The sequence below is a fragment of the Mercenaria mercenaria genome, chromosome 15 (genome assembly GCF_021730395.1).
Source record: "Mercenaria mercenaria strain notata chromosome 15, MADL_Memer_1, whole genome shotgun sequence".
Classification (NCBI taxonomy): Eukaryota; Metazoa; Mollusca; class Bivalvia; order Venerida; family Veneridae; genus Mercenaria; species Mercenaria mercenaria.
Window position 1 is genome coordinate 2,510,763 of NC_069375.1, and position 24,693 is coordinate 2,535,455.

Below are 24,693 nucleotides of genomic sequence, written 5' to 3' on the forward strand. Positions count from 1 at the left end.
ATTCTAGGCTCAGGTGTTCCCAACTTATTGTCCGGAAATTGTCTAAATGTTCCGGGTCACTGTCACCTTGACCTTTGACCTATTGACCTCAAAGTTGTACTCGACCTGTATTTTATGAAGTTACATCTGTGTATCAAAATTAATTGATCCTACGCCCAAGCATTCTCAAATTATCATCAAGAAACTGTTTAACTGTTCTGGGTCATTGTAACCTTGACCTTTGACCTAATGACCTCAGAGTCAAACTTGACCTGTATTTTATGATGTTACATCTGTGTCCAAAATTTATGATCCTAGGCCAAAGTGTTCTAAAGTTATTATCCGGAAACCATTTAACTGTTCCGGATCATTGTGACCTTGACTTTTGACCTACTGACCTCAGTCAAATTTGACCTGCAATTTATGTTAAACCTGTGAACCAAAAATTCTTTAAATCTGTGAGGCCTTTCATAGGTTATTGCGTTTTATTCTTTGTTACTGTGATAAGTAATGCCAAGTTACTTGAGAATCCATGTAGCCATTGCCAATTTGTTGACTGGACAGAATGATAGCCTGATAGACTGGTACACACATCACAGTCCTATAGACCTGTATAAATATATGATATGGTAGAAGTTAATTGGTTATGAAAATACAATGTTGCATAAAATTTTATAGTAATTATTGAAGCATCTATCTATTCTAAAATGCCAATGTAGTTCATACTCGATCCAAAACTATAAAACTGATTACATTCTGAAAGGTGACAATTTCTGTGAAAGCAAGGGCATTTTAGTGTTGTTTTTTAAAATTTGAGTTGGCTCCCTTGAACTGTAAAATTTGTTTTATGAATGAAAGATGAGTTTGTTTGTTTTTAACAAATAGTATCTGTTCAGCTATTCTGTAACTCTAAATGCAGCTTGTAAGTGGTAAATGATTCTTAATATAAATTATCTGGTTATTTATCAAATATTTCTATGACTGCCATGAAATCCAAAACTCCACAATAATTCCCTCATACAGCATGTAGAACAGAGACCTGCATCTTGTCAGTTCTGAATTAATGGTCTGTAACCATTCTGCTTGGCTGTTGCTTCACACTACAAAAAGAGAAATTTTTCAAAATTAGAAAAAAAAACATAGAAATATTAGATGCACATAATCATAAGGAGCCACTGAACAATTTAATAGTTACCTTAAATCTCGTACATGTACCTTAAAATTAGGGTCAAAATATTTTCTTATTATAGTTAAATTTTATGCAAAGTTTGTTGGAAGTGAATCCATGCATGTAAATAAAATATTAAGACTAAACAAGAAATATTACCTTAAATTTTTTATCTTAAATTTTTTACATCACTATAACCATGCTTGAAACTAATGCCTTAATTTCAAATTCCATTCACTAAGGGCTTTTAAGTGTTCTTTTTAAAAATGGAGTAACCTCCCTTCAATTGTAAAATCTGTTTTGTGTTAAAAAAAACTTCAGGTAATGGACCCATAATAGTGTACCTCCTTTTGAAGAGTATTTATTAATAATTCCTACAATAAACCTATTTTGACTAATTTTTCACGAGTGTTCAGGTTTAAGCCGCACTAGGACCAAACTATTTTTCTTACTACCGTCATCCTATGAATATAAGACGCACATTTTTTTTACGAGATTCTGGTCTCGAAGGACCGATGCGTCCTATATATGGGTATAGAAAAAGACCAAACATTTCCCTCGACTCAAAAATTAAGAAAATCGATCTTTGTTTACACTGCGTACCTTCATATTAAAGAGAATTCAAGGGGAGTAAATACCAATGAATCGGGCATACCTAATAGCCGGTATCGGGACCCGGCATCTATTACTTTTGTATAAAATGTAAAATTTAGAGCTCACATAAAATCTTAAGATAAATAAATTCTGTTTTTCAGTAAAATATATTTTACAAGGCATTTCTGTAACTGATCATTAAGCTTTTAGCAAGACCTGTGTAAAACTTTCCCGGCAAGTTTTCACACATTTTGCATTAAAATACTTGAAACTCCATATCAGGTAGCCCGGAAACCGATTATCTAATCTTCAAACATAATTTTGATAATTGTCTATAATCCTCTTGTTCATCAATTCATGCCCAAGGCATTACTTATCTTACACCTACTGTCACAATCTGTAAACAATTAACCGTTTAATCATACCTGGAGGCAATTATAAACATGTGCATGACAGATTTTAGACTGATCCAATATGATCATAGTTGCTGATCCATAATGTTCAAAACAATTTGCAAACCAGTCTTAAAATTACGTCATTTAACCGCCACGTGCCAAAGTGTACTTTCGTTTTCATTGGCGTCAATATTCATGGAGTGATCAGAGGATGTGGCAGTTTAGTGCTTACAATGCTTTTCAATTAAAATACTTGCACAACATGCAAAAACATTGACAATGATTTAGCAAAAACTGGTGAGTTCGTAGAAACTATAGTGAATTTCAGACAAGCATAAATTCGGATAAGTGATAAGTGGGTGTAAGCACTCTTCCAGAATTCTGCTGATATTTTTTCACTGCGTCCTATACACGAGTGCGACCTATATTCGGCCGATTACGGTATATCTTTTTTCTAGTAATTTTAACTGTTTTTCAAGACTTATTACTGATTGACTGTACAAAAGCGGAAATTTTTAATTTGATAAGCAATTTCTTGCTGTTTAAAGTGAGTCTCACTTCTCATGCTGAAGTGTTCAGGGTTAGACATCTTTGAAAATACTGAGTTACATGCAGTAACAAGTTCTTTATTTTGCTTTTACTCTTTTACTCTTTAGTTTACATATTGTGGAAGAAATGTAGCTAGGTTTTACTTCTACCCTATGGTTATTTTTGAACGAAGTGAGCAAAATTTAAGACAGTCTCAAAGGACTCGGCTGTAAGTTTTCAGTGTTGGAGTTAGAATTCTGTCAGATTAAAACCTTTTACTTAAGGCTGCCTAAACAAGAGCTGTCACAGGAGACAGCGCGCTCGACTATTTTGATGCTTGATAGTGAAACTGGGCACATCTGAGGAAACTAGAGCTGTCACTGGTGTGTTTAATGACTCCAATTGTGGATGAAGATATTGCACAATAGCCTGAGTCAATGTCAAAACTATCAACTTAAAGTAATGAGAGGTAAAGATAAAATGTATCAAAACACTATATAAGTATATCCTAAGCAAAAAGGGGCATAATTCATTAAATATTGGTGCCAGAGTTATGCACTTTGTGTCATATGGTGTGGGTGATGATGTTGAACAACTATTCAGAGCTCCAGATAAGATGCGTATTTGCGTAAATACGTTTTGAAATTTACAAAAAACGCATTTAAAATCAAACCTACGCGTACTGATACGCATTGAAACAAGAGCTGTCTCCATAGGATGACACATGCCCCCGTTGGCACTTTGAATGAATAGTTATGGCCGATGTTAGAGTTTAGGACCTTTGACCTACGGAGCTGGGTCTTACTGTGCCACACATTCGTGCGTAGTTATTATAAAATCCATGCATGAATGACAAAGATATGGACCGGACATGCCCATCAATGCACTATCATGAAAAATGACCTTTAACGTCTAAGCGTGACCTTGACCTTTGAGCTACGGACCTGGGTCTTGCGTGCGACACGTCGTCTTACTGTGGTACACATTCATGCCAAGTTATTAAAAAATCCATCCATGGATGACAAAGATATGGACCGGACACGCCCATCAATGCACTATCCTTTAACGTCTAAGTGTGTCCTTGACCTTTGAGCTACGGACCTGGGTATTGCGCGCAACACGTCGTCTTACTGTGGTACACATTCATGCCAAGTTATTTGAAAATCCATCCATGGATGACAAAGATATGGACCGGAAACGCCCATCAATGCACTATCCTTTAACGTCTAAGTGTGACCTTGACCTTTGAGCTACGGATCTGGGTCTTGCACGCGACACGTCGTCTTACTGTGGTACACATTCATGCCAAGTTATTTGAAAATCCATCCATCGATGACAAAGATATGGACCGGACACGCCCATCAATGCACTATCCTTTAACGTCTAAGTGTGACCTTGACCTTTGAGCTACTGACCTGGGTCTTGCGCATGACATGTCGTCTTACTGTGGTACACATTCATGCCAAATTATTTGAAAATCCATCCATCGATGACAAAGATATGGACCGGACACGAAAATTGCGGACAGACCGACAGACTGACAGACGGTTCAAAAACTATATGTCTCCCTTCCGGGGCATAAAAACGGGATACGTATTTTACTCGATTAAAGTCCGTAATCCAACTTTATCGTAAATCAAGCACATCCTTTTTGTAATCGAGTACAACAAACAAAAATGGCGTCTCATAAAAGCAAACGCAAACGCAAACGATATTGTAAAATAATGCCATTTTCTTCTTCAAGTATATTAAAGTGTGTGACAAGAGATGACTCGGACAATGCCTATCGCTAAGCACTTGATCTATGATATATTATGGGTAACTATTGAAAAAGCCGAAGCACCATACATGTGAGTGTTTCTGGAAAAAAAACATTGACAGTCAAAGTATCAGTGATACTATCACTGGCTATTGATCTGTTGATATATCGCAGTGGTCAGTAACTGAAATTAAGATGTAGTGTAAGATGTGATGTATGCAGTAAACAAAATGTTAAAACTATTTGAATGAAGGCTCAAAAAATATTCAGGAAAACAGCACTGGTCGATAAAGGCACTTCAGTGGAGCACATGAAATTATATATCAGAAAATTATACAAACAAACAGTTATTATTATTAACCTTTTAAATGATTTCGAATTCGGAAAAACCATTTAGAATTCTAAAATACCCTTTTGAAAAAATATCTAGGAGTAAAATACCCTTTGAAAAAATACCTAGGAGTAAAATACCCTTTAACCTAAAATCTTATCTGGAGCTCTGCTATTTTAAGTCTGAATCAAATCCATTCAGTAATAAAAGAGACAGAGTGAAAGTGCATCAAAACTTTAACCTAAAATTCTAAGTAAAAAGGGGGAATAATTAATGAAAAATTGGTGCCAGAGTTATGCACCTTGCGTCATATGGTGTGGGTGATAATGTTGCACAACTAATTTAAGTTTGAATCAAATCCATTCAGTAATAACAGAGACAGAGTGAAAGTGCATCAAAACTTTAACCTAAAATTCTAAGTAAAAAGGGGAAATAATTCATGAAAAATTGGTCCCAGAGTTATGCACCTTGTGTCATATGATAAGGGTAATGATGTTGAACAATTGTTTAAGTTTGAATCAGATCCATTCAGTAATAACAGAGATAGAGTGAAAGTGCATAAAACTTTAACCTGAAATTCTAAGTAAAAAGGGGAATAATTCATGAAACATTGTGCCAGAGTTATGCATCTTGTGTCATACGATGTGGGTGATGATGCTGAACAAATATTTTAAGTTTGAATCAAATCCATTCAGTAAGAGGTAGAGTGAAAGTGCACCAAAACTTTAACCTGAAATTCTAAGTAAAATGGGGAAATAATTCATGAAAAATTGGTCCCAGAATTATGCACCTTGTGTCATATAATAAGGGTAATGATGTTGAACAACTGTTTAAGTTTGAATCAGATCCATTCAGTAATAACAGAGATAGAGTGAAAGTGCATAAAACTTTAACCTGAAATTCTAAGTAAAAAGGGGAATAATTCATGAAACATTGTGCCAGAGTTATGTACCTTGTGTCATATGATGTGGGTGATGATGTTGAACAACTATTTTAAGTTTGAATCAAATCCATTCAGTAATAACAGAGATAGAGTGAAAGTGCATCAAAACTTTAACCTGAAAATCTAAGTGAAAAGGGGGGATAATTCATGAAATATTGGTGCCAGAGTTATGGCCCTTATGTCAGATGATGTTGATAATGATGAGGAATAAGTATTTCAAGTTTGAATCAAATCCATCAAGTAATTACAGAGATAAGTTGAAAAAAGAGAAAGTGTAAAAAAAACTTTAACCAAGGTGGGGACACGGAAAGACGCCGATGCCGGGTCGAGTAGGATAGCTCTCCTTATACTTTGTATAGTCGAGCTAAAAAAGTGTTCTCAAAAGTTTTATGTTGCGTTTTATAATTGTTTACCAATACTTCTAGTAGACTTCTTTTATCAAATTATTGGTGTAATGAATTCTCTGCGAATATTTTGTACAGTGGTTATCACTTTGAAATCTGTCCCTACTTGAGCTTTATTAAATATCACAAACTATGCAAATTTAAAAATTAGAAATGTGTCCATGGGACACAGATGCCCCCACTACATGACAAAGGACACAAATTTTTTCCTAGGTCAGGGGCCTAACTCCTACAATACTGAATGAATCCGGACGCGAAACCCCAGTTGCACAACCGCAAATGCTGACCAACATTCCTATAAATTTTGGTGACTCTAGGTCAAATACTTTTGGAGCTATGCACGACACAACATTAAAATGATCAATTTTTAACTAAGTAAGGGGCCATAACTCCTACATAACTGAATGAATCCGGGGTGCAAAACCCCAGGTGCACAACTACACATGCTGACCAACATTCCTGTAAAGTTTTGTGACTCTAGGTCAAATACTTTTGGAGCTATGCGCGACACAACATTAAAATGACCAATTTTTACAAAGTCAGGGGCCAAAACTCCTACACGACTGAATGAATCCGGACATGAAACCCCAGGTGCACAACTACACATGCTGACCAACATTCCTGTAAAGTTTTGTGACTCTATGTCAAATACTTTTGGAGCTACGTGCGACACAACATTCTTGCAAGGACGGACGGACGGAGGATGGACGGACAAGGGCAAATCTATATGCCCCCCAAAAAGTGGGGGCATAAAAATGATGCAGTAAAAGTAGTTTAAGAATTGCAACACAGTGCAAAACAATGTTGACTTTAAGACTGTATAAAGTTAATGCAATTTTTCAAACATTACTATTACAGGTGCAACAACTTTATGTAACTATGTATTCAGTTCTTCTATAACTCTGCAGCTGCATTAGATAAAAAATGGTTCTAAATACAAATAATCTGTTTACTCGTTAAATGTTTTCTATGCTGGCCATCCACTATGTTTTCCATATACACCATGCTGAACAAAGACCTGCATCTCTTATGATCTGTAACTATTCTGCTTCACTAACACTTCACAGGTTTCACTACAAAAGAAGAGACTTTTTTTAAAATATCAAGTAAATCCAGATATATACAGATACACATTTAAAATGTTGTAACAAAGATCAGGGCTGGCCAATGAGTATTTACTCATCATAATTCTTGAGTAAGTAAAATAGTGCAATCATAAATTGACTAGGAGTAAATCCAGATATCAATTTTGTGGCATATGTATTGTGTATATAATGTTTATGTTTGTTTGCAGTTAATTTTTACCTCAGCAGTCAAGTTTTTGCCTACTTATAGTGAACAGTTGAACGTTACTAGAGCCAGACGACGGAAACCCATTTTTTGCTTGACTATTTGGAGAACATGGAGAGCTATACTACCCACCCTGGTATCGGTTAAATTTTTCTATAATGACAAATATCTTGAATACTATCAAAGATATTCAACTGAAACTTGGAATACTTGCATATAGTGACAGTGTGCATGTATGACAAGGGACATTACTATGTCAGCAATATTTTCAGAGTTATGCCCCTTTTTGACTTAAAAATTTTAGTTACAGATTTTGATAAAGTTAAATATCTTGAACAATATCAAAGATATTCAACTGAGACTTGGAATACTTCCATACAGTGACAGTGACAGTGTGCACATGTAAGACAAGAGACATTACTATGTCAGTGATATTTTCAGAGTTGTGCCCCTTTTTAACTTAGAAATAGGATTAAAATTATCCATAATGACAATTATCTCTGCAATGCATTGATACATTGGATTCAAATTTCACTCGTCAGTAAATACAGTCACAAGTCCAGGTCCTAGAAGTCTAACTTGTACTTTAACTAAATTATGTGCCTTTTTATACTCAGAAAATTAATGTGTTAATACAAAGTACAATTCTCTGCCTTTGTAAGTACTTGGGGACTATTGTACCAAAACTTCACATATGCCTTGAGGTCATTGCATACAGTCACTGGGCCAACAATGCTGAATTTCATTTTAACAGAATTATACCCCTTTGTCTACTTAGTTCATATTGAGGTTTTATATGCAACTTAAAATCTTTTTAAGTACATGTATTAGGGACTATTGGACTGAGACAACAAAGATATGTCAAGGGTCAGTGTATAAGGTCGCATATCTTGGACTTGTATTTCAACAGAACTATGCCTCTTTTGCACTTAATGTGTAAATACTGCATACAAATTTCTGCCATTGTATTACTTTCAAATTACAGCAGGTTTTTATCATTTTGACCCTTACTGTGACACAGTTGTAGCAGTACCATCATATAATCCATTTTATTGACAAGCCTTTGAAAAGTCGAGCGTGCTGTCATCAGACAGCTCTTGTTCATTTTGAACTAAATGCATAATGCACATTTTAATTTAATTTGTACAGCTTATTCCAAACCGCCAGGATTTTCTCGGAAACAGACATATGCTTTGGTGATACACTAATTACTCAATCCAATAATTTCAACGATGTTTTAAGGATCACTTTCTGTTGGTTTAAAATATGCGTAGTGTTTTTTCACTTTTTAATTTCTTTAAAGATGACATTTTGTTTTCACCTCACCAGAAGTTGATAATTTTAAACAACCAACCTTTAAAATATACTACCGTATCAACGCAGTACCATACTTATATGGTAATGCAAACACCCAATAGATGATGGGAATATTAGCCAGACTGACACATTAAAGAATTCAGAAGAATCAGTTGTTGTTTATGCTAGTGAAAAGTCATTGTGTTTCTGTTATTTCATATACGTATTTAAACGCTTGAAAATGATCAGATATGCTTATATGCATTATTTCAATGTGCTAATACGCATCTTATCTGGAGCCCTGTTTGTTTGTTTTGGGTTTAACGCCGTTTTTCAACAGTATTTCAGTCATGTAACGGCGGGCAGTTAACCTAACCAGTGTTCCTGGATTCTGTACCAGTACAAACCTGTTCTCTGCAAGTAACTGCCAACTTCCCCACATGAGTCAGAGGTGGAGGACTAATGATTTCAGACACAATGTCGTTCATCAAATAGTCACAGAGAACATGCGCCGCGCCCGAGGATCGAACTCACGACCCTGTGATCTGTAGACCAACGCTCTACCTACTGAGCTAAGCTGGCGGGCTATCTGGAGCCCTGAAAAATTCATAAAAATCTAATATTTCAGTTTGACAGCACTTGAGTGTATAATACTGATAATAAGCACTGTGTTACACTACATTGTATATACTTCAATTTAAAAAATGCCTTCAATATGTCTGGGGTTATATGACAATGGTAAAATCATTCAAGTAAATGTAGCTATGAAAATTACATGTATGTGGAAAGGAGCTTGAAAACTAACTACATCAAGAGGGGCCCAAAAGGAAGTGTTCTTGATCCAAAGCTGTTTTGATACATGCTGCACTTCCATGGATTTCAACCTCTTAAACATGGGCACATGTATCAATGATCTACCTGATCAATCCAAATATCCACTATAATTCCCTCTTTCACCATGTAGAACAAAGACCTGCATCTCTTCAATTCTGAAGTTACTGGTCACTAGTCACTCTGCTTTACTTTTACATCACACTACAAAAGAGACATTTTTCAAGATGTTTAGAAAGATACATAATACAAAACACCATATTAGATACACATATACCACAACAGAATGAAGCAGAGATTTTAGTGTCTTTTTTAAAAATTGAGTTACCTCCCTTCAATTGTAAAATTTGCTTTATCTAAAAAAAATGACTAAAAGTGAACTAAAGTTCTTTAAAACTGAAGTTTGGTCACATTATGAACACAATGACATGAGTTTTTGTTTCTAAACTATCTTAAAAATGCAAAATCAAGAAAAAATATGTCTGAGTAAGGAATCGAACCTGGACTACCTCAGCAATAAAAACTTTCCTACCTTCTTGAATAAGTATCACCATGGGTGAATTCATACTTATGACAGCTAAAGGCATTGACCTCCAGATTTTCACTGAAAATGACCTTTCTTTAAAGGTGAAGTTTGGCCAAATTATGAACAGAATATTAATTTTCATTTCTAAACCATCTTATAAATGCCAAATCAAGAAAGAAAAATGCCAGAGTCAGAAACTGAACCTGGGCCGCCAAGACAATAAAAACTTTCAATCAATGTCTTTACCAGTATACACCATGGAGGAATATGCATTTAACGGCCATTAAATATTGATATTTATAATGAAGATAATTAACATTGAATGGAGAGTAAATACAAGCACTAGTCAATTTTCAGTGTAAAACTTAGTAAAAACAACTAATTCTCATGTATTTCCACAACATTTAGTCTGTGAGTAATTAAGTTTCATAGCTTTCTTAAGAAACATAGCATTAATTTCCAGATACCTAAAATTTTCTCTTTTTTTTTGTTGTTGGCAAGTTACGCCCTAGTCCCAATCTGGAGTCTAGTTACCTCCCCTGCTGATCCGTCCACTACAGTATATCAAACTGAAATGAAATGAAAGTAATAATTATGCAACAGATGTGCACATGCTCACTGTACCTTCAACATTCATTATTTTACATTTTATTTTTAATTTGCATTGTAACCCTAACATACCTAACCAGTACCGGATTAATTCATGGTCAACGGTCATATGTCACATGGGTTAATCCGGACCTTTTCGTTGTGATACCTACACTTTTGATTAGAAGAACCTTTCCCAGTTTGCGTGTTTTTGCTAGAAGAAACCAGAAAATCACGTCATATCCTTTCTGACATAGTCAAAATTAAACGTGCTCTGTTTACATTAAGAGTGAAGGTATACACAGCATTTTTTGAATATATTTTTTCACTCATTCGGATATTATGATGCATGAAATATAAGTTTGATATATTTTTTTAAAGAAAAGCAACAAGAAAAACGAAATATATGCAAAAATGCAAAATGTCCGTACTTTCCATATTGTTGTTACCGGTATGTGTCAAAAAAGTACCGACAGATGACTTTAGTTGATTGTTTGAATTTCTGATAATTGCTTTTCTGTTGTTTTCCAATTACCGGTAAAGCATTAGCCAGTGAAAATGTGGAAAAACAAGGTTTCCTTACTGAGACGGAGCTATTATGGCTGAAGACATTATATGCTGATAAAATTAAAACTTAGTGAACAATTACAACACATATATGAGCATGACTATGTGTTCGACCACATTCTGATTGAACATGATTTGTGAAAAGAATGACTGATAGTCAGTACTTATATATAGTTCTGAGAGGGTGCATATATATGACACTGTTACACAAGAAGATGAAATAAGTATTGTATGGGTGGCTAATAAATTTGGCTGAAAGGATAGCAAGCTTATTTGTATACAGTAAACTTGCTTATAAGGAACAGCTTGGAACCTCTTAAAATTGTTCCTTATAACCGAGGTTCCTTATATCGGTATAGCGAACTAGTTCCTTGTATCCTAAGTTTATATAACGAACACAATTTGTATAGAGAAAGTAACTTGACTGACGTTTGAAAAGGGCTATGTGTTCACACTCCGGTTCTGGAGACTGTCTGCATGTACTGAAGGCTGAAATAGTGTTGAAACACTGCGTTAAACCTAAACTAAGCCAAAATATGTACGTCGGTAAGAATGACCGTAATTTGCGGGCATTTTTGTATCGGTTATTTCTACCTTCTTTTTTAGAGAGCGCTACATTGTGACTATAAGATGTGTTGCAGTTACTTCCCTCACCTTGCTCGACTGCATGTTATGTGAATTGGCATGAATACTTATATAAAAAAAAATGTTCAAATTTTTATTACAAAAATGTTTAATTGGACTACCCGTTAAAATTTACGTTAAGTAAGGTGTTTATGACATTCAGTGTATTACGATTAGACAATGGCGCCATACATACAGATTAAAGTGTAAATTATACCTGTAGTTTTGCTATTGTCCATTTTAGCACCTGCTGTAATTTTTACAATTAGAAATCTGGTAAAATGGACTGTTTGCCATTGTTAATCACGCATAATTAGCACATTTATTTAGGATAGTATGACCATAACCGTGACTGATTTTCGTTCACTTTTGTTAACATGAAATACCTAATACATGTAGCTCTCGAACATAATCTTGAGTAAATTTAAGTCTACTATCGTCTAGTATTTGGTAAATGTTAATGTTATGATGATATTATATATTTTCTTTTTAACGTATCAGTGAATATCATTGAAACGAAATGTTTACGCATGTGCATAAAAGTGCGTGAAAGTGCCGAGGTTACTCTGACGTCATCAGCGATTCTCCCGTTTATTTCCAGTTTTCAATAATATTTATTCTTTTTGATTATTGTTTGCTATAACTGAGGTGTTTTCCATTGAATTTCGTACTTTGGGACTGGAAAAAGTGTTCCTTATAACTGAGTGTTCCTTATAACCGAGTTCCCTATAACTGATGATTTTTACATTGAATAAAGAAGGAATTAGATCGGGGAATTGAAAACTGTTCCTTATAACCGAGGGTTCCTTATAAGTGAGGTTTACTGTAGTAGATACAATTCGTAGAGATACTTTATAAGTTTTGTGGTAATTTGCTCCACTATATACATCTACAAATATTATGAATGCAAATAAACCAATAATTTTAGTAAAATGTGACATGTTCTTGTTTACTTGTATCAGGCCGCATACATAGCTTTGATCCTGTCGACATTTAAACAAATTTAACAGACAGGTGATAATTTATTCAACAATATTCTTATATCGTCATAAGCATATCAGAGTGCCTAAAATAAGGGTCTTCACCTTATTTTTTCAGTACGCCTAAAATGTGGGTCTACACTAAGCAGGATAAAATGCAGTTGTGTAGTTCCTCGGCTCTAGAATCTGCTGTGAAAGAACCAGACTGTCTATTCCCAAAGACCTAGGCTAAGTTAGCCAGACAGGCCTATATCTAAATCAGTTCTCTCAATCTGTTCTGGGGGCTTTATCTCACTCTTTCCCTCTGGTCAGATCGCTCTGAGTCTGTACTTAAGTTGAGGATAAATTTCGTGCCCAGGTGTGACTGTGTTTGCTAATGCTATATGTAAATCACCTTTGACGTGTTTATCATGAAAAAGGTGCTATATAAATCTAGTATAATGATAACATTAAAAATTCAATTGGAAAAATGGCACCTAAAACCTGAAAATTGGGAAATGTCAAAAATAAGTTTTACCATCGTATGACCTTTATTTCAACATTGTTATTGGTGTATTTCACATTACAAATAAATATTTCTTTTTTTCTGTCTTTTGAAAGTGTCTCCTAAATTTTCTAGTATCTCGAAGGCCTTTGCTACATTTAATAAACTTTTGACTTGACTTGACTTATAATAGACACAACCAAATCAAGTCAGTAATTAATCACTTTGCTCAAGGTGGTGTTTGATGCTTTGAAAGGATCATCTTAATTTTTTTTATATACCATCATAATGACAGTATTGAAGTCAATAAGTGCCATGATTGTGACGCTTGTAAAAAGTCTTCTCGTCCACGTATAAAGTGTTGTTCTTGGCGCTTGTGTTCAGCAGCATACCTTTTTGTCACTATTTACTTTTACTGCTAGGCATATTTTCATTTCCGGTGAAAATTGGCGAGCCTGATTAAATGCGATCACGGTGATGCATACAGAACTCAGAACTGTTCACATGATTTAATCGAATACTCAGTACTGGCACACTGATTCGATTAACACAGGAACAGTTATAACTCGATTAAATATAAGAAACAACAATGAAAACGAAAACTAATCCAGCTCTTAAATGTGACTACTGCAGAATTGGTACTTTTTGGCATGTTTTGGAGAAATTTCAACCTCAGAATTGGGAAAGTAAGCAAATTTCTGCATTTTGGATCAGTCTTAAAAATCCCTGCTGTCAGTAGTTTTTGCATACAATGTGATCTCCCACGCGGGAGGGTCAAAATCCCGATTTTTTCACCTTGCCTTTCGTCTCCCGACCAAAACCATATTTCTCCCGCTTTTCAAAAAAAAAAAAAAAAAAAAAAATCAGTATTATGACTGGGTAGATAATTACCGAGGAGTGCCAAACATGTTTACACAGTAAATCAAAGTGTCACCGACTGTTGTGTATTATACATGTTTGACACACATGTAGCTGGAGGAAAGAGTTGTTTTTCACAGGTGAATTATTAATTGTTTGTTTTGATAAGGGATTAGACAAGCAGGGCCTTATCCACCTGTCTCACAGGGCCGAATATCTGCCCATTCTCAATGCCAAAATTTAAGCTCCATTTTTTACCAATTTGAAGCAAAAAACTCCCAGTCATAAGAAATAATTCCCAACTGAAATGAATTTTGATTAATCAAAGAAAAATTTTGCTCAGTAATAAAAGGACATCGGACATTATGCTAGGGATTTTGCCCAAAGTTCAATGCTATTTCTTGACTTCAGTAGCTGATAGTTTTATATAACAGCTTCAAATACTGATAAATAAGTTATATTCCTATCAAACTGTCACAAAAAATAGTTTTATTTTATATTCGTTTTCTTGAAATTCGAGCAGTTTCATGTTTTTGAAAAATTTAGAATGTGTTTTTTTAGTTAAAATAAGCATTGGTATTTAAGGTATGTCTACTATGAAATATTTTAACACAATAAATAAACTGATACCATGCATATTATCAGTTTTATTGACATTTTTGAAAATAAACGAAACGGAAAAAAATAAAAGTGGAACAAAACATTTGGTCCCTGACTGTACTTCAGTTATTTCCACCCGAGTGCCCATGATAACACTGATGCATTGATCATATCCTATTGTTTGTTTTCTATACATCTATTGCTATACTGTATTTATACACATGTACAATACTGACCGGGCATTATGTGGAGGATTATTATTGAATACATGCAGTGGTGTAGCTGGCCATACATTGGCGTAGTCGGCCTTTTTCAGTGAAACGGAGGGGTGCAGGAGACTGCCTATTCCACTGTGGGTTCAGGGATGCCTTACTTTTAGCATTTTATATCAGTGGAACAGAACTTCACTAGCTAGTATCAACATTTATATAGATATTCTTGGGGTGTCTGTGTTAGTACTTTGTGGTCCTTACTAGTATTTCGGTTGGCTTCGAAATAAGTTTCAGACGTGTGCGAATTGATGTTAATTCTGGGGGTGTCAGTGTTAGTTATGGGCGAGTCAGTATTAATTCTATGGGTGTCAGTGTAAGTTCTGGAAGCAACTAGGTTAGTTAATGAGATGGTGTCTGGTGTAGTTCTGTTAGGGTATAGGATGCTGGATCGAATAAAAGCAAATGTTGCTCTTAAAATGCATTCCAGGTTTGCTTCAACTGTGTCCTACAAAAGGTAAAAAAAATTGCACCTAAGTGGCACTATTCCATAGAAGTTCGTCTGTATTTCTTTGTCATGTTTACGTTGAAGACACATATGTAATATGTCGAAGCCACTTGCTTGGTTCTTGACTTACGACAGATGCAGTTGTCTCAGTCCTGATGACACTCAATCGACGGACTTAGACTGTCAAGAGGTAACAGATCTGATTGAAAAATTCATAAGATATACTTATAAGGATCTGTCTGCTTTCTAGCTTCACTTTCTATGTCCCCTATTTATTTAGTTTAGTGCTTTCCATGCTTGAAATATTTACAAAAATGAATAAAGCTGTATATATGTAAGGTTTAGGAAATACATGCAATAAGTGTCAAATATTTATGTAAAAATTTATTTGCTGACAACCTGTACGTAGTTTTTTTTCAATTTTAAACACTTTCCCACCTGTGACCAAGTGCCATTTTTGCAGCATACGTATATAATAATTATTTACAAAGGCATGTGAACTATTTTGTTGCATCACTGGTGGGAAAGATGTTTAAAACGTGAAAATGATTTATGTTCATATTTTAATAAAAAAGAGAATGAGAAATGTCTACAAAGTCTTCTTTTTTGTTCATAATCTTGTAAAATGAAGTCGCATTTATCAAGAAATGGTCTTCAACTATCATAACTATGCAATTTCTGAAGTCTATCCTTATGTCACTTTTTCCTTAATCGGATAGGCAATCTGAATAGGAAAATGTCCGAGGTCCTTACATAAATAATTGTTGGAAAAACCAACCCATTACTATTTTTAGAACAGGAGTGTTATTTCCCCTTATGGAGTTACGCCATTTTCTTCTATTGTTTACCAAATTAATTTGCTACTAAATCGGACATATTTCATTGAAAATTAGATGAAAACACACACACATTTATTTGATAATATCAATCTACATTATTCTGGTAAGGGTAAATACATGTTGATGCATTTCTGTTTTCTACTTTTCATGTCAAAATCATCAGTATTTTTATACGAAAGTGGGCGGGGTAAGGAATTTACATAATTTATGAGTTGAGTTCAGACCAATATAGAGCTTCGTTTTTTTTTTTAAGTCATCGAGTAGAATAATGTTAATGCATGTTCACCTTCATTTCAGACCTAAATTGAGACAGTGTTTCTACAAATTTAATCTGTTAAGAAAGTTTAAAGATAGAACAAGAGGTAGTCCAACTATAATTGTACGTGAGCCACGATATTGTGATAATTTTTACATAGGTCAATATCTTTCCTCCACGAGAGGGATTATGACCTATCACGAAAATATCTCAGAATCACTTTTGACGTCGAATTATTTGGACTAGAACAAGAGGGAGCTTCTGTAAGATAGCATGCTCGACTTTTCTCAGTGATTGACTCTGAATTAAAGCTTTACCAGTAAAAGAGGCAATTAAAGCTTTGCCAGTAAAAGGGGCATAATAGTCAATAGCTTTGAATGTAACAGAGATATAAGACATTGTATAAAAACTTTAACAAAAAAAATGAAGTTAAAAAGTGGCATAACTCTGTCAAAATTCAAATCAAGAGTTATGAGGATTGTTTCTTCTGGTGTAGACTTATATACATTATTGTGTGGCCAAAAATGTTGGATTTTGCCTCTAAGTTATGTGTCCGCGCGCTTAATTTATGTCAATAAAAACCTCCAGTTTTGAGACCCAACTCCAGCTGAAAAATGGCAAACCTTCAGTTTTGGGATTCTGAACTTATCACATGTATGGTTTTTGTAACATGTCCGTACTTTCTCTCCATTGTCCATACTTAACCTATTTTCCTATATTTTTGCAATTTTTCGGACCATTTATATGCACTAACATAATGGTCAAATCCGAGGGAGATCATCCACGCTTCAAAATTGGGGCAAAACTTGATATCGGGACCCTTTTGGAATTGCAATTGTCAGAGTGTAAAAGCTGTCCATACTTACCTGGATTGACTCTATGTCAGGTCTTATTTATTTGTTTATATGACTACAAATGGGCAACAACGACCACTTTTTTGTTATTTTTGATTACAAGATGAAAATTATGTTTTTGGACACACACGTATGTGCATGAATGCCAAATCAATTGTGCTTTGGACCATAAAATATAGAGATAAAGATTTATAGGGTATTAAGGTCATGTCCTAGATTTTGATATACATAACACATTTTTCAGGTTTTTGCGCAAAAGAGTCTTACTTTCTCACAATGGAAATATTATTCTACGACCTCGGCAACTTATTTTTTGCAAAAATAATCTGTTTACCTTGAAAAATGTGAATAATTTCACACCTTCGGTATCGAGCCACGGAACCGGCAGTGTAGAATAAAAGATAAAATTTCAAAAATAAAGTAAACTTTGAGGATATTTTTGCTACATCTTAATTACAACAATGTTTAATGATAATCTGCAATACCTTTTTATTCATTTTCTTCGTTTAAAACTTGAGAAAAGGATAATCTAAACACTATCGCCATGTAGCGTAATGGCCGATACCCCCCTCATTGTAAAACCGGGAATGGGCGTTTATTGGTGGTTAATACCGGAAAACGGGATTTTATACATAATGTCGATATCGAGAATAGGGTTATACTGTTTCTAGCACAGATGTATGAACAAGTTTTTTAAAACTACGGTAACATTTCTCTATAATGTTGTAAATGAAAGCACAGTAAAATGTATACATTCATGTACTAGCGCAATAATTTAGAGCATTAGAAAGCCATTGAACCCTTTTTTGGTTTAAACTTAGCCTCAGAACATATATTTTTTGGACTTCAAAAAATTATGCATCATAAAAATCTGAAAAGGGGAAATGATTCTACCAAATCTGAAGGCAACCAAGATACGTTTATTTTAATTTGTGTCATATGTTATGCTTAATAAATGGACCAAGTTTGAAAGAAATATCTTCATTATTTTTCAAGAAATATTAGTTTTTATGCCGAAAGCCCGATCGGGCAATGTTTAAATACTGCTACATTCACCACAGACACTTGGGGGTCAGAACCTGTCCCCCTCCCAATCCGCCCCTGTCAACCTTCAACCAATATATTTTCGCTTTTTAAATCAAACTGAGCACATGTCTCGATCATACAACAACTTCTGTTACCATTTCAATATGTTTAAAAAATCTCCCATATACTATCAATGCTCAGAAAAACTAAAGACAACTTACTCCGAGCGTTTTCAACACAAAATAGCTTGTCCAAGGAATAGGAGAATAGATCCCAGCTTGATGTCAAATTTACTACACAGAGCCGGGACACAGACAATATCGTTAGTGGTTAAAATAAAAATACTCGCTCATGCCGTTAACTTGACGTGGTGGCCGAGACAGTACAGACGCTGGTTCTGTATGCTTAATTTTGGGCAGGGCCGCGGGTTCGCTCCGCGCTATGGGCGATATTTTTTTCTTTTTTTTTTTTAGATATTTTTTATATCTTGAGAATATATTGTTTAAAAAGAAAATGAAAATATTATATTAAAAAAAAAAGAAAAAAAGAATGCCCGAAGCGCGGAGCGAACCCGTGGCCCTGCCCAAAAAAGTTATTTCAGAACCAGCGTCTGTACCATCTCGACCATCGCGGCATTTGACTTTCTAGGCAAGTATTTTTATTTTAACCGCTAACGATACTGTCTGTGTCCCGGCTCAGTGTAGTAAATTTGACTGCGCAACATCAAGCTGGGATCTATTCTCCTATTCCTTGGACAAGAAAATCGTGTTTACATTGCGAAGTAAGTTGTCTTTAGTTTTTTTGAGCATTGGTAAGAGTATGGGAATTTTTCAAACATGTTCAAATGGTAACAGATGATCAAGACATGTGCTCAGTTTGTTTTAAAAAACAAAAATATATTGACTGAGGGTTGTCAGGGGCGGCATGGGAGGGGTGCTGACCCCCAAGTGTCTGTGACATTCACTGTACGTTCAAATTCTATTATGACTGATCACTTCCTTACGTTTGTATATTCTGGCATGAGACATGATGAAGTTCAGTGACCTGCAATAAGTTATCACACCTTAAAGGAGCAAATACTTGCATACTGGTACAAAAACATCTGCACGAAAATCAATGATAATGTTCTTTTCTCTCCAGAACAGCCGGTGCAAATGGCGTATTTGGTCAAAGGGTAGTAACTGTGCACTACCGAAAATGATTTACAGTCAACTCGTCCCCCAGTCAACTCGTCCCCGATTTGGTCATTTCGTCCCCCTCAGCGATTTCAAATTGGTCATTTCGGCCCCCTTTTTAAAATGTATTTTTGAAAAAAAAATATTAAAAGTATGATAAATTAAGTCGGTTTTTTCTTTCAAATAAGTATATTTTATGCTAAAAATATACATAAGTTTTCGTTCGTTTTAAGAACTTTTTGCTTTAAAAATGATCGATTTAACAAGGAGGATTTTCTGAGGTTTTTTTTTCTTTTTTTTTTTTTGTAAGTCTGCTATGTTGGACAACATGGTTATGATAAGTGTCCGTATTTGATGCTGCTTATTTTCAAATTCCTGAATAAGATTAAACTTTTTATTAAACTTTTTTTATAACAAATAATTTCCTCACTTCAATCAACTATTAACACATTTAATTCTACTAGGGGAAAATTTTGACACATTTCATTCGGTCAATCAACAACTTCTCATGCAATTAAATACCATTAACACCTTCCAATCAGCCCAATCAACGCCTTTTAATGTGATTAATAACCTTTAACACCTTTCGTATGCAGGGATATGCTCATTCTACTTTTTTTTAGAAACCACTATCTCCTTACTTTTGAAGTATTTTTTTTTTTTTTGTATTTTAATGACAAAAATGAATATAAAGCATGTTGGTTATTTTTAGTAAAACATATGTGACATATATTAGTTGTTTATTTATTCTTTATTGTATTTCAAATTAAAACTTTCTTTTATTATGACCAGGGTTAAGGATTTATTGCTCTCTCTCTAAATTTCTTACTATGATTTTTAAAAAGTTAGATTTTCTATTATATTATATTTTTAATACTAAGGGCATTGTATTTATTTTTATTTTATTTTATTTCAGTTAATTGTCTTATATTTTCAGTATATTTCTTTTATTATTTTATCAAACCTAATTATTTAAATTTAACTATTTACAATATAACTCCTTCAAAACTCACGATGATTTTAAATACAAATTTTCAAAGTCAAAAATATCATAAAAAAAAAACAAAAATGCCTAAAATATTAAGGGGGACAAAATTACCAAAAGGGGGACGAATTGACCAAAAGGGGGACGAGTTGACCAAAATGGGGACGAGTTGACCAAATTTTATCACGAGGGGGACGAAATGACCAAATCGGGGACAAGTTGACTGGGGGACGAATTGACTAGGGGACGAGTTGACTTGATACCCCGAAAATAAATCAGTATGTTATCGTTGATAACTCCATAAAAACGCCAAAAGATTCTGCCAAATATTTAGGCGTAACCATTAGTAAAGACCTATCATGGACCAATCATATGTAACATCAAAAGCAAAAAAATCCCTAAGATTCCTCAAACGAAATGTCAAAACCCCAAATAAACGAGTCAAAGAGGTTGCATATAAAACCTATGTTAGACCCCAGTTAGAGTACTGTTCCACCATATGGCATCCATGGCAAAAATACCTAACCCATAAAATTGAGCAAGTCCAAAGATCTGCAGCAAGATATGTCTATAATGACTACAATTACACCAGTAGTGTCTCCAAAATGATAAATGAACTAAACTGGCAAACCCTAGAACAACGCCGTAAGATCAGCTCAGTTACTATGCTATACCAGATCCAACAACACCTTGTTTTTGTTGACCACAGTCACCTTAAACCTACTAGAAACTTGAACTACTTGATACCGTATTCAAAGACACATTATCATGCAAACTCCTTTTTTTCCCAGAAGCATACGTCTGTGGAAGTCTCCCTGTGTCTTTGCAAGCTAGTCCCAACTTAGAAGTATTTGTTGGGCAGCTACCACTTCTCAAGAGTAATCTTTGCCTAGTTGTGTGTATCATCAGCATTTTCTGGTTTGGGGATTTTTAGAAGAATTATGGCCTTTGATTCATAGATCTGCCGTATATGAAGAGATTTTAAAATAAATAATTTGGCGCAAACCCTAGCAAGGGTCAAGTGCACTTTGAAGTCAACGGTTTTAAAAGAGGAGCTGTTTTCTGCCCAATCCATAACTGTGCCATTCATTTTAATTACTTGGCACACATGTTTGCGATGATGAGACCACATGTCGCATGCAAGACACAGACCCCTGTCTCCAAGGTCAGGGTCACACTTGGAAGTCAAATATTAACACTGTCTTTTTTTATCTGCTACTCATCAAGAGATTTCAGAATCTTTTCACAGATGTTCCCCATAATGAGGAGACATGCCATATGCTAGACACAGGACCCTATTACAAAGATCAAGGTCGCAATTAAGATAAGAGACATTTCATACCTGTATTTCAAAAAATTTCCAGGGGAGAACCCCATGATTCCCCTAACTTAGACAAAGACACTGTCACAAATTGACATACGGGCCTTATTTTATCTGTAGTGTAATTGCAGGTATTGCATCATCTTTTTGTAAATTTTTGAGTTATTGAGGTAAATGTCAGATTTCACGCATAAAATACCTCTCATGTTTTTCTGTATTTCATAACTTAAATTTCCATGTAAATTTCATTAAATTCTGTTCAGTAATAAGAAAGTTGATATTTTATAAACTTCAGTAATTTATGTTTTTATCCCCAAAACCACTATAATGGGCCTCAAATTGTCAATTTAAATCCGCGCCAAAGTAGTTAGATTCCCCGGCTATATCATGAATCCCGTGGAATTACAAATAGTCGGAGTCCACGGCTTAGCCGTGAATCCCATGAAATTTAGTATTTGGCGGGACATTACCCTTTAAATAGACTGAACTAGATATGCCTTGCGCACACCACCTTCCGACTTTATAGACGAATCTATGTCTGAATTATTTTCTTGCTAGAAATTTATGCTCGATCGAGGTAAGAAATTTATTTGTTAGATTTTTGTATGATTTTTGCATTACGATTTTTATTTGGTAAATTTTTGTTCATTCTACAGAATTCTGTAACATTTACTTTTCGGCACATGATTTTGGCTAGTTTCGGTATGTCAGGATGATTTATGAAATTTTTCAGACTTTTGTAAATTATTTCGAAAGAGGAATCTAAAATGTTTCATTTATATAAGATGTAAAATTTGTACCGAAATTTGTAACATGATATTTATAAAGTACTTTGTTTCAAAAACTTATGTCAAACATTTTGTTAATTATGGAACGCCATTACTGCATTGTATTGTTATGTATAAATCTATATGGCAAGTCTAGTACCATGTATATATTATTGTAATATGAAATTATGTGACAGTCTATTGCATACACATACAATGTCCGTTTTGTTGTATGGCATTAGATATTATATGGATGCCAACTATCATATAACGTTTGATTTACATTGAATTTTGTTAATTTGTAGTTGTAAATAATGGCTGCAGTTTATCATTTCCATTACTATAATGTTTCATCATATACTTTTCATATCTTTTTCATACTTTAATTTTAGTCTTTTAAGTAAGTAATTTTGTAATAATGGAAGTAATTAGTGACGTATTTTAATCATGTGACGTCTGAACTTAGTAGCACATATGTTTTGTATAAGTAGCACGTATTATTTATGGGAGCCTACGGAGGTATGGTGTACCCAAAGGAGCAGTTTTATGCCCTGACTTATTTGTTTTGCTATGGTGCTTACCATATGTTATATATTTTAGCTTCTTCCGCCAGACGATTTTCCTGGTGATGTCATAACCCGGAAATACAATGCCCGAGGTTCACTTGTCTTCACTCGCCTGGATGTGATATTCCCAGCGCAGAGCTTTCGTCCCATGGTTGTGCCGTAAACCGCAAAGACGATGATTTTTGTTATCCTCTGAAGTCAGCTCAGGGATGCAATCACCTACCACCATAGGGAGCCAACACGGAATCAACGTATTCACGGTTTAAAGGGACTGAATTTTGAGCTACGTTTTGTTTGTGCTACTTAAAGTTCGCAATTAAATTAAAGAACTGTACCACGTCAGATTAGAAATGGAACTATAAGAACTTTTGTATCTAGAGATACTGAACTTTCTTTTTTTTCTTTCTTATAATCAGTTTTTTTTTTCTTTTCATATCTTTTCATTGTTAATAATCATCTTATGTAAATAAATTTGTAAATATTGTAAAGGGTGTTGATTTGTTTTGATGGTTACTGTCACCGGTACGGCCTTTCCTGTCACAGACACCTCTCTGGATACAGTGGTCGAGAGGACTAAGACGCTTTCCTACGGAGATGAAGGCCCCTTGGTTCAAACTCTGGCTACTCCCATTGTGGTGTGTCCATGGGCAAGGCACTTTATCACGATTGCCCAGTCGACCCAGCTGTAAATGGATACCAGCAAATTGCTGGGGGTAGACCTGTGCCTAAGGTATAATTGGTTGTAACTGTTCTTAAAATAGGGTCGCTTAAAAGCTTTACAGAGCTTATAAATGTTAATTGTTTCACAAAGCGACGGTAAATAAAATTTTACCTTTACCCTCGGATACCTACCCGCTCTCAGCGCTCGCCAGCGCTCGATCGCTGTGCACCTCTGCGTTGACGTCTTTGTTCTAGCCGGAACACCTGATGCGTATTAGACCTTCCTGGTTCTAGACTGGTGCCCACTCTCCCCGAGCCAAAAATTTCTGGATCCGGGACCTGAAAATGACGTAATTTTAAGACTGCCAGGGCCACTATCTCGATAACTTTTTCGTATCGGCTGCGAATGTCGGAAATTAAAAAGCAGCCACTCAGCGACAGTAAGCTTGTGTACGTTATTCGGATATCTCCAAACACCTCTTAACACCCTCGTTAATCGCTCGTAATTTAAGGTATTGTATCGTCATGGATAATCCGTTACTGAAGCTAACATAAAACATTGGACAAAAGTGAAAGGAAAATCAGATAGGTCCTTTTTCCAACAACAGATCAGGCAGACAAAATATGACCTACATTTGTTTAAATCTCATTGTATTCAATAAACAATATGCACACTTTTCTCATGGCTTACACTGACAGTTATTTTATAAGTTGCAGTGAGCCCTAGTGAGTTTAGTAATGCATGAAGATAATGTAAAATAATGCATTAATTCCTTTAAAGA

General features: G+C 34.9%; 1 long non-coding RNA gene across 5 annotated transcripts; it reads right to left on the reverse strand.

Annotated features, from left to right (window-relative positions):
* Positions 1-474: 474 nt before the first annotated feature.
* Positions 475-24,342, reverse strand: LOC128548877 (uncharacterized). 5 transcript variants are annotated; one of them, XR_008367288.1, is made up of 6 exons: positions 19,441-19,595; positions 10,512-10,613; positions 9,606-9,722; positions 7,055-7,174; positions 1,019-1,079; positions 475-588 (listed from the first exon to the last, which is right to left on the reverse strand). It is a non-coding gene; the product is annotated as an uncharacterized LOC128548877 (long non-coding RNA). The 5 variants fall into 5 exon arrangements; XR_008367287.1 differs by lacking the exon at positions 19,441-19,595 and adding an exon at positions 24,104-24,342 and having other exon boundaries at positions 475-1,079; XR_008367284.1 differs by having other exon boundaries at positions 475-1,079; positions 19,441-19,594.
* Positions 24,343-24,693: the final 351 nt, after the last annotated feature.